Genomic DNA, 18,186 nt, shown 5'->3' with positions numbered 1-18,186 from the left:
AGAAGCCACTGAGCACAAAGAAGGCAAACTCTTATCCTTCTCTGAAGAGGATGACCAAAATGACAAGCAGCCTTGCAGGTCTCCTCTGCCTCATCAGTTTGGAGTTACTGTCTTTGAATAGATGCACTTAGAACCACACAGTGATCCCTACAAACATAACAGCAGTTTCCTCTCTACTAGATCTTCCCAATGTATCTCAGGATTACTTTTGCTTTCTCATAATCATATTATACTGTCAGATCCCTGTTACTCAATCCATGCCCTTCAGACATTTGAGACATCTGTTGCTTGCTTCCACAGCAAAGGATCTGGACTGATGCACCATCTGGGTCATTAAATATTTATTATTTCAGCCCTCATTGTCATTTGCTTTGTTGGTCCAGTCTCTGAAGCCTCCTTGAAATTGAAGCTCTCTCTTTACTTAGTTCATCAGTTAATTTTACCAAAACATGTCTAGTAACAGTATCAACAGTTAAAGCAGCATTAACCTCTTGCTTGTTCCTGCACAGGCCACTGCCACTGCACTCACAGCCACCTGTCACCTCCCTTACTGTTCCTCTAATCCTTATATCTAATGTTAACTAGAAAACTCTCCATATACTACTGCATTCATGCTTTATTGACTTACACTGAGTATATTAACCTTCTCTAGAAAACACAGTTATCCAAGACAGCACCATGTTAGCATAGCACAATAGATTTCGACCCATCATCTATTTCTATTTAGTCTTTTCCATCAAAATTACTCTGCTACAGCAGATGCAGAAGGGATCTAAAAAACTATTGTTTCTATAACTTGCACTTGATACTATTAAGGAAAAAGAAACAAGCAAGAATGGCTCTTTCCAGTATATGAGACAATGGAAATATATCTTATCAAAAAGACTGCATGATCATTTCTATTGTTACCTCATTTTATTCAAAAAGAAGATTGCAGCCCTCTTTAGTCAGTACAAGTTCAGAGCAATATCATAAGAAATACAAGAAACATAAGAAATATATCGTAATAGAATATAAATTAATCTAAGGCATTACATACACAAATATAGTCTGAACTGAAATGCCATGCGTAATAAAGCTACTAAAGAACTAGTAATCTATCCTCCAAACTTCAAACTAAAGGCTGCTCCACCTTGTCTTCCTGTATTGTGTATGTCCAAAATCAGGTTTCTGCTCATCTTACCTTGCATTCAAACTCCTTTTAGAGCAAATAATTCTGAGGCCCTTGGGCACTACACAAGCTGAATCATTGTAGAAACATCTCAAGCACAGACTTTGACAGGGTATGTTGCTCTAAAAACTAACACTTCACTGGGTTAACAAGTCCCAAGGTTAGAAAGCTCTCACAAATTACTCAAAACACGTAACATTCATTATCATTATCTCCTAAGTCTAATGGCCTTTCAGCAGCTCTGAAGCAAAACTTTTTATAAGGCACAATTCACCAGCCAATACCAACACTGACATATCTGTGATCGAGAGAGGGACGGACAAATCCTTCTGTCACTTCTCCCTGTAGCTGACCACAGCTGTTGACCAGAAGCTCTGGAAGCACATCAGCCACTGTTTCCCGAATGGATGAGCTCTTACAAACACATTTGTCCTTGACAAGTGAGGTTATTGTGGCAAAGAGTGAGTGTGCACAAAACAATAATGGGATGAATCACAGGGAGCTGAAATAACTGAATATGAAACTACGCTGAGGAAATGCACCTGTGAGAGACCTGTCTTTCTTGACCATCCCAGTCTACATATTTGTGTGCTATCAGTTTCAAATCCCCAGGCCACAACAACATTGCCTTTCCTCTCTACTCTGAGGCTCCAGCAAATAATAAATCCAGTACAACATCTTAGAAATAAATCACCTTGCAAGGAAAGGACTGTGCAGAAGAATAGATCTTTCAAAAGCTGCAGGAAATAAAAATGAATTTAATGCGCAAAAAATGGCAATAATTTGAATGCTTTGGGTTGGTTATGTCATCGTTTATTAAACTGTACCACTGCAGATTTACTAATCAATTTGACAATTACATCAATTTTAGGACTTCTAGATGAATGATAATGAAGCGAAACATATTTTCTAGTAAAGCTTAAAACAAACAAAGAAAAAAACTGCTGGAGGCTGTGTTAAGAGTGAAACTACTTTTATTAATATAGGCCTCTTCTATAGGTACACAGTATACTCATTTCTTAGTGTAGTCAAATATATTTCCATTCAAGGACTAAATCGTGACTAAATGAGAACTAAATGAGAAACAAAGCATTCTAAGAATAAAAATACTACGAAAAGATGTCTTCTAACTGTAAGATGTGTAAAAAGGAACATAACCAGCAAATCGGTTCATAAAACTCTTTAAAGAAGTTAGTATCTCCCCAGTAAATAATTTGAAATAAAAGAAAATAAAAGATCTTGTAAATAATTTATTTTAAAATTAAGGATTATTATTATGCATGTCTTTAAAGCAAACATTTAAAATTTATATTAAGCATTATAATGGAATTCCAATATCTATGTATAAGCTCATGCAAAAGCATGAAAATTACTCCTTATGTCAGGAAATGACAATTCAGAATTTCCTCCTCTTAAGATCACTGAAACAGACAAAACATTTTATGGAAAGAAGGAAAACCGACCTCAGTTCCGCAACCTTTTCCAGGTAACTTTTTCTCAAAGTAGATTTGGGCTAAAGAACAAACCATCCCAACTACTCAGTTTGGGAGAAGCCAAATGTTCTTGGAAGAGCACATCCTTTTTCAGCTCGAGTTGCACACATTTCTGTATACTTCTTTATGGAATACTACCCACTAGATGTGAAGCCCAGAGCCTTTAGAGCTTCTAAAGAATGCAAAGGAAAAAACTCAAGCATGAATGAAAATAAGCTTTTTTTATGGATATCCAGCACGAGGAGTAGTGGCTGCTTTCATGGTGACTGGACTTAAACAGCTCCCACCCAGGTCAAGATTCATTCTTCAGCTGCTCTAGAGTGATTCAGTCAGCATCACCATGGAAATGAGTTGTCCCTTCATTTTGTTGCCAGCGAATTGACTTGGAAAGACTTTTAGAAGCTGTCAAATCGATGGATATTCTTTTAGTCTTTTCATAACAGAAATGATTTATTTTTAAATGAGACAGGCTATACAGAAATAATTCTGCCATACAAAAGACAGGCTGTCTTCATAAGTTAAGGGAATATGAAAATTGATTATTTTAAAAGAAAAATTGCTTCTCTCTGTTATAAAGAAGAGAATGTGCTTCAAGTCCAGGTGGCTGTGGATGTCCCAGCAGGTCTCAAGCACACTGCCAGGCTGTGCAGGTGTGTAGGAGGTGGGCTTCACCTGAGCACTTGTGGAGGTGCCCATGTAAAGAACAGCACGTCCACCTCAGCCTGGCAGCTCTGTGCACCACCATCTACAGAAACTTATTCAGTCACTGGTATCTCATTTCTGATAAAAACAATTTGTTCATCCAAACCCAACTTTGTGCAACTAGGCTGCAGTGTGTCTTGTGAAAATCTGCACAACGCTGCCAGGTTGGATGTGAGAGTCTCTACTCTATCCCTACTCTGGCCTGAGCAATCACCTCACTGCTGGAAAACTCAGTGCTGCTTGGAGTGTTGTAGCTGAGTTTCTGTGAGTGGCTCATAGCAGGGCTCCTGCTTTTTCTCCTTTGTGCCTTGCGTGAAATTAAGGCAAATGACAAACGCTGGTGTTGCATACAGTACAGACATACTGATGTGCCAAAGCACCAGCCCAAGAGGTTTGTATGTTGAGATAATGGGAAACCTGTGGTAGGGAGATCCATAACCTCAAGAAACAAGATCCCTATAACACTCCACTTCTCCAGAATATCCATAAACCCACCAGTTCTAGTTTCCCAGTTTGAGTGAGGAAATCTAATATATCTGTTTCCCATAACAGATCCTTCCTCTCCAGTTCATTTTTCTTTTTTTTTTTTTTTTTTTCCTTTCTCATTCCTGTCTTTTAAAAAGTTTCTCTTTGCTGGGATGTACTTCTGTAACATTAATACCTTCATGCCCCAGACATGCCCCAGAGTATAACAGAGCAGAGGTAACCCTCAACATGTACAATTTACTACATTATTCCATAGATATTCTTGGGCTTCAGGAAATTGTTTTAAATGGCATTTTAATGTATTCCTTATTGTTTGTACCTTGAACCATATACTGAGGGATTATTTTATCTACTGGTGAGTGACCAAAACCAGTAAGCATAAAATGAAATGTGAAATTATATTTAAGTTTTTATTTTATAGTTTTATTCTTATTTGTAGTGAGGACACAAATTACAGAGATACAGAAACTTTCATCTGTCACTTTCTAAAGTCATCAGGCTTATTCTGAGACCCTTTGCACATTATAGCTCCTTGGGAAAGGGGGATATGTCAACAGTGCAAATGACATGGTTAAAAGTAAACATTTCCTACTGTCTGCTGCTCTAACTACAGAACTGATTTAACACAGTTTCAGAACAGTTTTGAAAAAGGAAAAGGAATACACTAAACTATTCTGGAAAGTCCTTTAAAACGTTCCTCCAGCTACTCATTGACAGAAGAAACAAAAAGATATTAGGATAATATTATATAAGCATTAGTGCAATCTGTGAGGTTTCAGGCATGCCTAATGGTGTGTTAGCACATATTCTTACCATCAATACACTGAAGACTTCTTTAGTGTTGAAAAGAAACTCCACCTATTCCTAAATATCCAATAACAGACAATTCAGAAGTATTCAAAAGACGTGTTTCCTCTACAAACTAAATATCTGCACTTGTGACAGCAAAAGCTGTACCTGATGTCATTACACAAACGTGACAATAGTAGCCTTTGAAGTCCAAGTACATCACTGATGGTTTTATTGCTTTTAGCAGTGACACACTGTCATTAGAAGTAGGATAAGGAAAATTATTTAACAACTGCATTAAACAGAATTATACAGTAGTATAAATTCCCCAATGCCTCCAAAGAGTTTTGCAGGCAAGAGATGGGAAGAGATTCTGACTTCCACTGCTTAGTGACGTGGAACCCTACTGTGAATAAAAGCTTAGTGGCAGCTCATGAACCACTGCCAGTGTACTGGAACTAGTGATGAGGAGTTTCATCTCTCCAATAAATTTTGAAAGCAAGTATATGAAAGCAAAAATCAAAACCAGACCTAGTTTCTGGGCCAGGGAAAACAAATATAAATGTAATAGCAGAGGCAAAGCCTCAGGCAGTGAGAGGACCTTATCTAACAGTTCTTATCCTACGTCCTCCTGAATGAAAAGCAGAAGAAAATCAAGACAAATCCCCACCCCCACCAAACCCAACACCAAAGGCCCAGGGAAGCTCATAACTGTCTCTCACTCAGACTCACACATACCAATTCCCACAAAGCCTATCACACAACTGTGATGGAGGGCTCTGCATATACCTTGAAATGGTGTGGCACATTCCAGGTGCTACCTTGTTTTCCCTGGTTTTGATGAACAAATGCGTGATTTAAGTTGAACTAGACAAATATTAATTCACTGCACTTTTTCTGAGACTGAGACCACATACAGCTATACAGCCACAGTACAAGAAAGATATAAAGCTATTTAGAGATGTCTTGGCAATGGAGGGCCATGAGGATGGTGAAGGGTCTCGAGGGGAAGCCCTATGAGGAGTGGCTGAGGTTACTCGGCCTGTTCAGCCTGGAGGAGACTGAGTGGGGACCCCATGGAAGTCTACAGCTTCCTGTTAAGGGGAAGTTGGAAGGGCAGGTACTGATCTCTTCTCTCAGGTGGTCAGCAACAGAACATGAGGGAATGATACGAAGCTGAGTTTAGGCTGGATATTGGGAAAAGGTTCTTCACTGGAACAGGCTCCCCAGGGAAGTGGTCAAACACTAAGCCTGCCAAAGATCATAAAGCATTTGGACAAAGCTCTTGGGCATGTTGCATGATTCTTGGAGTGTCCTGTGCAGGTCTAGGAGTTGGACTTGATGATCCTTGTGGGTCCCTTCCAAGCCAGGATACCCAATGATTCTATGATCATTGTAGACCTGGTCTAGGGTCTTTTATGTTACAAAAGGGCAGGTTCCGTTTCTGAAATAAAGTGCAAGAGCTACAAGTTCAGGAAAGGAGGAAAATGTGTGGGGAAAAGATTTAAGAGCTCTGAAGGATGGACTTTATTTCAGGGCTATTTTAAGGAGGTTCTCTCTTAGCAGTGATTACACAAAGGCATTCTAAAAGATATAATATCTTCATTATAACCTTAGTCTATAACTCACCACTGGGCTTCCTAGAAAATGAAAGTATTTTGAATAATGATAGCACTCTCTACTCTGTATCTCTCAAGCCCTGCAACAAAGTCATAGGAGCAGTAAGATCTGACTTCAAGAGGAACCTGGGCCAGCTCCCAACAGTCAGAACCTCTGACATCCTGCTGTTGTACCCAAAATGCTGCTGCCATTGTCACCAATCCAGAAATCCTCAGGCACAAAGCTCAGAAGCACCAGAAAAACAGGATTATGGAAAGGGAGGTGAACCAAGCAGGGACTTCACACAGTCCTGGATGTGAACAGCACAGAGAGAACATCAAAACCTGCGTGGAGGCAGCTGGATCTCATAGCAGTAGCTCAGGCACCAGTTATGAGGAAGGAAGGAGTCTCATGAGCACTTGAACATTCAAGTGCACTGTCAATCCCACCCAGTGATATAAAGAAAACACTGCACAAAACAGAGTGCCAAGCAAGCAGGCAGATAGACTGAAAGGCAGGATTTTTTTTTCACACAAAGCATACTAAGCTGTCAAACCACGCTTAATAAGATGTTTTCATTTAATTCATGCTGCTATAACTAAATGCAGATGCACACTGCATAACAGGGAAAATGTCAAAGTTTTGGTAGGTTATATGCAGCTAGAGGATTGCATGGGTTTCTCACAGTGTTATACTCATCAGTTGTACTTAGAGAAACTGACACCATTTTATTTAACACAGTTTTTGTTTACATAGAAAGCTTTTTGGGTATTTAGTGGGAAGTGACTACGAAACAAAGATTCATAGGAGACAATATCAGGAGAAATGAATTTTTATTATTTAAAAAAAAAGATGGTGACATGACAGCTTTACTACTCAGCTGTGAAACAGTTTCCACCCATTTTTCAGTCTTCTGGACAATCAGCAATGCAGTTCAGTGATTTTTCCAGTTACTTGAGTACACCTGCCTGGGAGCAGTGCAAGCTCCATTCTTCAGGTGTGGGACAAAAACCAGTTTCTGACCAGTTTCCACTTCAGAAACTTTGGTCAAGTAGAGACACAAAAAATGAACCATAAGTCACAACCACAGAAAAATACTCTGTTACACTGAGGTTACTAGAACAAATAACCATATTGGCTTCAGGGAGCCAAGATGCCTCAGGTCTTCAGCAGCTCCACAAAATCAGTTCTCATCATGTGTCATATGAAGCAGTGTAGTGACTATACCACATTCCAGCTGTAGAGAAGCTAACTTTTCCTGCAAATGCAGGTAAATGCAGAGCTAGAGTCCCCAGTGAGCATCAACTTACAGCTTTGAAAGGAATTAAACAAGTGTTGCATCACATTGGGACTTTTTTCAAGCAAAGTTTCAAAATTAACTCTGTCATTAAAAACTCTGCACCATTCTTCCTTACAGTTCTTTGGGGTAACAAAATGATCTTCATCATCTTATCCACAGACCTCCTTCACTCATACCCCACCAAATGATTTCTCTTCCAGAACAGATGCAGCTTTGGAGCTGCCTGCACTGATCAATTCCTGTTTGCATTCAGGAAGCATAAACACACAACCTTTTGAAGGTAATTGCATTGGATGATTTAATTATGGCAATCCAATTACTTTCACCTCCTTCTCACATTCAAATGTCTCACTAATGGAAACTATTAGAAAGATCCTCATTAGGTTAAAATACAGACCTGCTATGCAATAAGTGACTCAGTGGAATCATGCTAAAAATACCCAGTGGATCCAGAACTTGCAAGAAGTAAACTCTCCTACACCCCTCTAAAATCCCCATGTAGCAAAGGTGAAGAGAACTAGAACCCATCAGGTCACTGTCCTGCTTCCAGCTGCCTGGTTGGAACATCTGTCCAGCAAAATGCAACACCTTTTTTTCCTCCAAAACTCCTATGGGCAATCAACTTAGCGAAAATTTGTAAGTTATGCATGCTTCACTCTGCATAAGAATGAATGCATTATTCAACTGATAAAATGGTGGATCTGTGAAGTGAAAGCTGAACATACTCATTTTCCATACACATACCACCAGTATGGCATTTTCTAATAAGTTACAGTCACATAAAGGTTAATTTACAGGAAAATATAGATATTTGATCTCAAGCACTAAATTAAATCATACCCTTAGGTCTGAACTTATTTTTCATATAATTGTTTGGTTAACTATCCAGCGCAACATCTAGTAAATTATGCCTTTACTGCAGAGGAAGGAAGCCACATTTCCACATGTATAGGGTGATGTCCTCTCTCAGCATGTTAATTTCTGGACCTAAGTCATCTGCATCATTCATTGCAAGAGACTAAATTAAATCATTCACTACTTCACTGCTTCTTGCAAGATATCTGATGTATTGAACAGAGTATAACCATTCACTGACGATATTTCAGAATCCTGGTGTAAGGAAAATAGGCTCCCAGATACAAAGACAGAAGATCATGCACAAGCTCTTAAAGTGTTATTTTGACTTGACAGTGCATTTACCACATTCAGTCAGAAAACACTCAACATTTAATTCATGTAACAAAGTTGTAAAGGAAATCCTGTGTTTCTTGGATTTTGAGAAAAGCATCATATCCCAATGCAAATAAACTCTTTTTGAAGCAAGCAGCTATTAAGTCTCAATATCCACAGATTTCTCATAAAGTCATTCACTCTCAATGTGCACTTATTTCTGTGACTATATGAACTATCACTTTAATTGATTGTTTCTCTGATTTTGTTCTTTGTGGAAAAAAACAAACCCAAACCAAAACAACTGCTGGGTTTTGCTGGAGAGCGTTGATTTTCTTCACAGTAGCTGGCATGGGATTTTGATTTGATTTGTGCTGAAAACAGTGCTGATAATATTGAGATTTTTTTTTAATGCTGAGCAGGGCTTATACTGAGCCAAGGCATTTTCTGCCTCTCATCCCACTCCATCATTGAGTGGGCTGGGAGTCAACAAGAAAATGGGAGGGGACACAGCTAGGACAGCTGACCCCAACTTACCAAAGGGATAATTCCATATTATATGGTCTCATGCTCAGCATATTAACCTGGAGAAGGAAGAAGGAAAGTGGGGGATGTTTGGGGTGATGACATTTTGTCCCTTCAAGTAATGGTTACATATGATGGAGCTCTACCTTCCTGGAGATGGCTGAACACCTCCCTGATAACGGGAAGTAGTGACTGAATTCCTCGTTTATCTTTGCTTGTGTGCCCGTCTTTTGCTTTGCCTATTAAACTGTCTTTATCTCTAGCCACGAGTTTTCTCACTTTTACTCTCCCAGTTCTCTCCTCCATCCCACCATGGGGAGACTGAGTGAGCAGCTGTCTGGTGCCTAGTTGCTGCCTGAAGCTAAACCATGACAAAAACCCAAACCAAAACCCAACCCCCGTACCTATACTATATAGGTAAATTCCTTACCCAATAAATAGGACAATCAGCTTGTCATGTGCAGCTGAAGATGCTGAAAGGTTATTGAAACACCCTCTATAAGATGAGATAGGCTTTTGGTTTTTAAATACTGCTGAACAATTACGGCACTGTTTTTTTCAAAGACAACAAACATATCTACTTGAAATGTACTTGTGTGCTCTGTGCCACACCAAGGTGCCTCTGCAAATGCTCTCCTTGAGGCATCAAGGCCTTTCTGCAGATGAATCACATTTCCAGTTCCTCCAGCTGAACCTGAACAATGATTCATGGGTGATAAGATGTTCCTTCAGCTTTTCTGCTCATTGCCATTTCCTCTCTGGGCAGCCTGACTCAGAGATATTTTCACTGTCCTCACACAAACAGAATTCCTACAGGCTTTGCTCTTCTAGAGAAGATAAGAAGCCACTCTGCTGCTCTGACCCAGCAGGACAACTTTGGCTGGAGAGTCTCAGTACTCTGGGAAAGAAACCAGTAAGGTCAACAGAATTAGCACCAGCAAAAAGGGATGAAGAAAGCAGGGCAAAGCTATGCTGAAGCCTCTGTCCTGAAAGGTTTCTACAGTAGCTGCAAAGGAACTGTAGCTCTGAAGTGCTTTACCAAGGGCTCTCAGATTTCTTCTTGTCATGCATACTGCAGTGTGTTGTAAGGTGCCAGCAAAGCCCAGCAAAACCCAAACTTCTGACTCTGTAATTTAGAGGTGATCTGGCATTTCAAGGGCTTAAAAGACAGTTTGTCATCTCTGTGTTCCCGTGGGGGTTGCATGGGGAGATAGAAATCTACAGAACTGAACGGAAACCATCTTCAAACCTTTATTATGAGACTGAATGTTCCATCCTAAACTTTTATTATTAAAATGTTTTATTATTTTAAAAAAATCTCTTTTAAACATGCAGGGCCTTTTTACATCCAGTTACTTCTTTTATACGGCCTAGTTGCAGCTTTTCCATTCTTCAGCATTCAACTTCATATGTAGTAATTTTATTCTATCATATTTAAAATAGTAATTTTCACATTTTAAACAGCAAATTTCAATGAACATCCTCTTGCTCTCCTCCTACAAGACCAGAAGTTCTGTTGTCTCTACCTTCTCCACTGGTCAGTTGCTGTGTATACTCCTATCATTTCTTACATGCCTTCTCTTTAAGGTAATCAATCTTTCTAGTCTCTTGGAAAAGCTGTTCTTGTGTTCTGTTCCCCTTACCTGCTTTTGAATCCCCCTAATGAGACAATATCCTGTCTGAACTGTCATCTTCTGTACTAAATGCAGCAATCCAGACACAGACAAACCTGCTAGATTATAAGAGCATTATCTTTCTTTTCTTCATGCATCTTCTTCCCGTATATATCCTAGCAGTGTTTATTTGCAGCAATTGTACATGGTTTTTATTCGTGCTGGCAGGATTTAGAAACTTACTGCGGATGAAACAGAAAAAATATATTTATCAATATTAGATCCTCTCTGCAATACACTGCTATCCTGCAGGAAGTTCTGCACTTCACATCTCTCCAGACCCAACCAGCTTATCTGCTATTTGGGTTAGACAACTAGACCAGACTGTTAGGGAAGGGAACAGAGGATTCCCTAGCTACAGCTCTCAGGGGCAATCCCAGAACCACATGTTTTTGGCAAGAGAGGTGGAAAGAAAATTATGAAGAAGAGCAATAGGCAGAGACTATCAAATACCAAGAAAAACCTCAACCCTTTGCATCAAAGTTTTTCCTTGTGAAAACAGGACAGGAAAGCCATGTCTATTGCAGCAGCATAGGGAAGACACAGGAGCATCTCTCCTCAGGTACAAAAAACCACATTCTTCAAGTGTGTGAAATGGTGCAGGATATTACAGTGCAGTCTTGTAAAGATGCCTAGTGGAACTCCGTCCTGATAGGAGACCACCGCTTAGGTGACTGACCAAACCAATAAAGCCTGTAGCAACTTCAGTTGAATTACCTGGTCACTGTCTCCCTCTTTGCTATAAGGGACAGATTCTGGTTCACAGCAAAACCAGAATATTATTAAAAAAACCCCAAATATTATAAAAACCTCTTTGCTGGCACCTTATTATGACCTTACTTTACTGGTATTTTTCTTTACAGGGTTACAAGAAGAGTCCTTTGCAATTCCTGTCCAGATGCTGTTTCTGCTTGCAACCTCCAGATTTTTACTGCTGCCATTCAGAGGGGAAATATCAGTATTATCTTGGAAGAAATAGATTTGAGGTTGTGAGATAAAGTCATCTCTAAAGACCTGCTTCTCTGCTTGGCAGCCTCTTACTTTTAAATCTTATTTCAAGCTAATACAAAAATAACATCCTCAGGTTCAAAAGTAGTAAGTACTTACTAGGTGATGCTACTGGACATGGTAATTACAATAAAAGTGTCAGTATTTATATACGTACAGGAATCAGAGATTCAAGACAGAACAATTTCAAAGCAAGGATTTTCAAAGTCATTGCTGATTTAAATCGTTGGTAATTCTACATGATCACTGGAAAAACCTGACCAACTTTCCCCATCCTGAATAAGGATGAAGTTCCTTACCAGAGAGCTAAAGACCACCTCCTTCCAACTCCTCTGCCACAGGCAGGGACACCCTCCACTAGATCAGGCTGCTGAGGGTCACATCCAGCCTAGTCTAAAATACTTTCAGGGATGGGGCATTTGCATCTATGGATGTTGCCTTCCAGCAGAAGGCTACTAATTAGCACAGGCATAGGCAGTGCAAAGTGTCTGAAGTAATGACTTGGCCTATTCAAGGGCCACTGGAAGCAGAGATTGACAGATTGAAGCAAACCAGATCTATTGCTGACCTTGGCAGAGGACACCAGAGTTTAGATGGTAATACAAGGTAGAAGACAGCTAGAGACAACCCACTGGGCTAGTAAATCCTTGTGCTATTAGGTAAAGCACAAAATCAGCTCATAGCATCTGTTGGGGAAAACAATGAACTGTGATGGGGTAAAGGCAGTAAATAAGAGAAGGGTCCTTTTTTATCCTGTGGCCTTGCAGGCTCAGCACTGTCTGAAAAACTAAATCATCTTTGTAATTCTGGCTTGATTTTTTGCAGGTCAGACAGGACTGCTTCTTACACAGAAGGCAGGGAGGGGAAGAACAGTTTTTCCTACAGACAGTTAAATTATTGTGCAAAGAGACAACATGTCCAGTTACCTCAAGCCACATGTCCCACAGACTAAAAAACCACACTGTTGGTTTCAAAATCCATGCATGTTCTGCTGTGGCAAGCAGTTCCTCCCGTCCTGGTATCTGAGACATGCTGAAAACATCCAGGTGGAATGACCTGACAGTCCAGCAAGTCTCTTCCACATGTCATATCTAATAGAAGTGAATTGTGTCCTCTTATCAGGCACACACAGTGAGCTTTGGAGGGATGTATGCAATTTGTGAGCAGTTATCAAGAAATGTAAATTATTAACAATCTGCAGCAGGTTAAGCAGTTTACTTAATTGATAGATGTCCAAACTACTGAGCATCAGAGGGAGGCAGTGCACATGGAATCCAGTATTTAGAATCAGTTTTTATTCCGGTTAGAGGGGAGGAGGGAGAAAATATTAGACAGAGCTGTTTGTGGACAGTATCTGGCCTCTAAAACAAATCAGATGGATAGTTTGCTCTAAATAACACCAATAGACAGGAACAGCAAATTAACAAGGAAGACTGAGAGCAGTTACGACCTCAAACACTGCAGTGAACAAGTGGGTTGCTTTGGAAGTACAGACAGATTCATCATCTACACTGAACAGTGGAAATAACTACAAGCTAACAAAGGCTGTTAGAAAGGCACAACCATATCATTCCACAAATGCACCTTTCCCCCTGGCACTGCACCTTTAAATACTTGCTTCCATACTCTTAAGACTGAAAGAGCAAGGTTCGCCTTTGCTTTTCCTACTCACATTTTCTTTTTTTTCAGAGCACTTAATGCTTTTGTTTGATGAATTTTCGAAAGGAAAGTATTTCTGTAGAATGAAACAAAGGTTCGTGGTATGGCAGCTACGTGCTAATTAAAAAGCCAGTGAATGCTGAGGTTCTACCTTTCCCAATGCTCAAACATTAACTCTATTTAGAACATAGGAACCAAAGAAGACAGTCCAGTAGCCTATTTCCAAGCCATGCACTTAAAAGCTTAGGGATATTATTCTGTACTCCCATCAGTTCTCCCGCACTGTCTTCCTCTGGCACCCTTCATTTTTACACACATTTCAACCACGCTATTTCTCTCCCCAGGGTTTTGCCTCCAGCATCTGGTTCAACATGAGCTGGCAGCAATTTACAAGTCCTGCTAGACTTAGCCTTACAAAATTACTCATGCTATTGGCAAGAATTTAAGCTTCAGATGTGTATGTGTTTGTGGGAAAGGTGCAGATACTCCCTTTGCATCTCTGTTTTACTGTTTTCAGGAACACCCATTACCCAGCAGGTAGGAGGCTAGCAAGGTCACCTCTCCCTGGCAGTAGCAAGCCTTCAGCATTTGCAGCCCCACAGGCAACTGCAGAGGTGGCCCACGTTCCTGCTCAAGCAGCTGATGTTGCCTCCCTCACCAAGTAGCAAGGCAAAGGCAAATATTGCCATTTGCCCCACCCACTGCAAATGAAAGAAACTCTTCCCATTTGATTTCCATTTCTCTACTGCTTGTAGCATCCCATCCCACTCCCTCATGCCTGGGAGGCATCACACATCCACCGTCTCTCAATTACTCATAACAATTCAATGCATGTTAATAATATTTAAACAGGTTTTAAAAAACCCAGTAATAAATTGGGAATTACTGTGGGCTGCTGCTGGACCACAGAAGCATAGAGGAGGTACTTCAGATTCTCAGAAGGCAACACTTGGCAGACAAAACCAGCTAAACACACTAAATGCCCTTTCACGTCACCAATGCACAAGGTGGTTTTTACCAATTTCTGGTGTCAACGATTTTCCTGATCCAAGCTGGCCCATTTCACTTTCATATCAGCTGACTTGGATATTGATATTAAACAGCATTAGCAAGGATGTGCAGCTGCTCCAAATTCATGCAGGAAGGAGACAGCCTGCCTATTTTGAATTCCAAATTGATAAGAGGAGGATCACTGAGAGAATTAATAAGCAGGAAGGTGAGGAAATGAGAAAGTGAGTTGAAAGGAGTTAGAACACGGATAGGAAGAACAGCAGTAGGAAACAGGATATCAAGTACAAACTATACAAAGCCTGCAGTAAGGACAGCAGCTAACATCTGGTTCAGTAACACTCAGACAAGGAAACTGGAAGAGCACAGTGTTTTGGTAATAACAGGTCTATCCAAATGGAGGTAACAGGCTGAAGACAAACCCTTCAAACCCCAAGACTCTCCCACCACCCCAATTACTGTGGTATCAGGGCAGCTTTGTGCACGCCGATTGTCTCTCACCAGAAGAAAGGGGAGAAGTCCAGCTCCACACTGTGCATCTATGAAGCAGCCTGGTGACATACAGGGCAACAAAAACCTTAAAGCTGCACTCAACAGCTACCCTCCAAATTTGTAAATTGGAAAGTATTTCTCATAACTAAGGCTTTTCCCCAAAGTACAGCTGCACTTACCTTGATACCTCACAAACGCAAAGTTCTTGCTCTGTTACTTGGGACACTAAATCCTTTAGATCTGTTTACTTTTAACAGACAGGAATTGGGGTTTGTGTTTGAGACAAACAAAGGTTCATTATCCATTGCAGTGAAATAAGCATAGAGAAAAATAAACAACAGTTTGAAAAAGGAAATTATGACCATTGCAGGCTATTTGAATTCAATGTCAAGTGTTTTTTCCCCAACTGCATACTGCAAAATGTGTCCATATTTTAAGGAAGAGAAAAAGCTCCACTTCTGTCATCTTCCTCTGCAGTGTTCATGGGAAGTTTAAGTCTCAGCCCTGGCTCTTAAATTCCTGATCTCTTTTCTTCCCCGACTTGAGTCAAGTTATTATTGGGTCTCAAGAATGAAATATTTTTCTGTTCAAAGCAGCTTAGCTTTTGAATAAACAAACACACAGAATCAAATTTAGTCTTGTTTAGGAAATATTTACAAAAAATTACTAGTAGTGGAAGATAAAAACCATCTGTTTCAGATGCCTCTAAATCAGTCCTGGACATTTAGAGAAAGCAACACAACAATCCAGCTCCACAAGAGAACTTAAAGACAATGATACCAAACACCAACAGGTCTAAGGTAAGAGCAGAGGTGTGGGAGTTCTGCTTCCACTGTAGAGGTAGGTAGTGAAAAATGGGATCCTCATGAAACACCATAATGCAAGCCAATCCACACTATACAAGCTTATCAAAGATGTGGTAGTTACATTTTTTCATAGCATCAATATGCACTGACTGAACAAGAAATAAACTTGAAATAAGCAAGAAATATGAACTGACTGAATAAATAAACTATGCAATATGCATAGCATGAATATGCACTGACTCAACAAGAAATAAACTTCTCTGCAAGTCAGGATGGATAATCACACATTCATCCCATTCCTTCTGTCTACAAGGAAGCCTTTCCATTTCAACTTTCAGCTTTAGCAGATGATTTTTCCTAATTTTTTCAGATAACACGTAACATCATGTTGCCAAATAGCAACACCAGTGTCACTCTGATTTGATTTCAGAAAACAATATCAATTTAGTTTCACAGGAAGGAGAGACCTAAGTTAGATATCTTGTTGTGCTTATTTTTGTTACTTCTACATAATTGATAGCTATTTTAATTTAATTTTATTTTACTCAAAATACGCTTCTCTTGCTTAGTGCATGGTTAAAATTCTTGTTTCTACAAGATCTTTACACAATGGAGTCCAAGAAAAATTTATATTTATGTCCAAAATAAGACAATACAATGTTGTGGTTCAGTAAAACCAGCATTTTTTTGTAGGAAAGTACTATAAAGATTATTGTACAACTCTTATGTCCCAGGTATTCCAGGCATACGTGATTTAAAGGAAATTTTGTTGCTTTCTTAATCCTCTGATGCCTTCAAAAAGCAATCATAATCTTATAACAACTCAGGGCTGGGATAAAATACTCTGACACCATTTCCTCAGTATCAGAGGACTGGTACCAGAGAATTTCAGATCAACAATCTTGAGAACAGTTAAAGTAATATTAAAAATTCAACAAGAAAGTTTTCATAGAAAACACAAAAGGCTTCTACAAGACACTCCACACAAGACAAAAGAACAACTAGAATATATAAATTCCTTCAAAATCCCAGAGGGAGCAACAACATACCATGGAAGACAAGGCAAAGTCCAACAATCCTTGCCACTGGAAAGCCTGGATCCAAGATACAAAACCAAGCAACTTGGGCCAAGCTCAGGAAGAGGAGGAGAACACAACTGCCACAGGGCAGCACCATGCCAAAGGGTGTCAGAACAACACAGATCTTCTGACTCTGTTGCTGCCCCATTCCGATTACTGTGGCAGTGACAGCTAAAGGAAACAAATCATCCTTGTGCAGCTTGACATGGACTCACTCCTCCAGTAATCCAAGTATCACCTGTCCTCCTGAAACATTCAGCTGATCCCGCTCAAGGTCAGCAGGAAAACTCTCAAGTGACACTGGAGCAGGATGAAACCACCCACGACGATTTTGGTGTTTGTTTGCATAGTGAAGCAAAAGGAAATTACTATTTCTTCCTAATAGGAGATGCCTCACTGTCCCCAAAACAGTGGGTAAAGGAGAAGAAAAAAGAGAAGGACTGAAATATCATGTGAATCATCCACTAGATACTCAAATGGAAACAGCTTGTACAAAACCAGTAAGATTATGGAAGAGACTTTCCACAGGACTTTGCCCCAATACCTCTAACTTGTGTTACATTATCAGTGTCAGATAAGGCAGAAAGACCTATGAGATAGTTATAGAATAAGCATCTCTAGCTACAAAGTACTTTCTATTGAAAATGTCCTTTGAAGACTAATTTAATTATTGTGCCTGAAGTTTCCTTTCTTTTAGGTAGAGCAGCTCACAAGCTATTGAGGCAGCCTATTTCCTCTTTATAGTTTCTTTGTGGCATCACCGGTTTTACTAGGAAATGAAAGTTTCTTATTTTCTGTCCTCCTTGAAGTTTTAATACAACCTACAAAACCTATAACAGTTTTCTATAATCATTTGGCAGCAATACCAAATGTATGGGCAGAAAACTGCTTAGGGTAAGGTCTGTGACCACTGTACATCCATCTTATTTAAAGTATTTTAAGAACTGAAAGGAGCACAAATGTAATTTTTATGATTGAAGGTGTTTTCAAAGATGTAATGCTTAGGGAAAACTTCACAGCAGAGGGTCTCTGGACTTCCTTGATCTTCAAGCTATGCCCTAGATTTGGATGTCTGTGATGAAGAACTCTCTCTTCAGCACCTAACATCCAACTGTCTTTATTTCAGATGCAGATGATTGGTGACTTGTATTTCAAAACTGGTCATTACTACAGCTTAGCACTGCTCTGTGACTTCAAAAAGGACCAAAGCTTCCACATGGCCTGAA

General features: G+C 39.8%; 1 protein-coding gene across 3 annotated transcripts in view; it reads right to left on the bottom strand.

Annotated features, from left to right (window-relative positions):
• Positions 1 to 18,186, bottom strand: part of WDFY2 (WD repeat and FYVE domain containing 2) — an 85,079-nt gene that overhangs the window by 35,176 nt on the left and 31,717 nt on the right. The gene's annotated exons all lie outside the window — the stretch shown is intronic.

Source organism: Zosterops lateralis, assembly GCF_965231275.1.
Source record: "Zosterops lateralis genome assembly, chromosome: 2".
NCBI lineage: Eukaryota > Metazoa > Chordata > Aves > Passeriformes > Zosteropidae > Zosterops > Zosterops lateralis.
The sequence above is the reverse complement of the archived record's forward strand: the minus strand, read 5'-3'. Positions and strand labels throughout refer to the sequence as shown.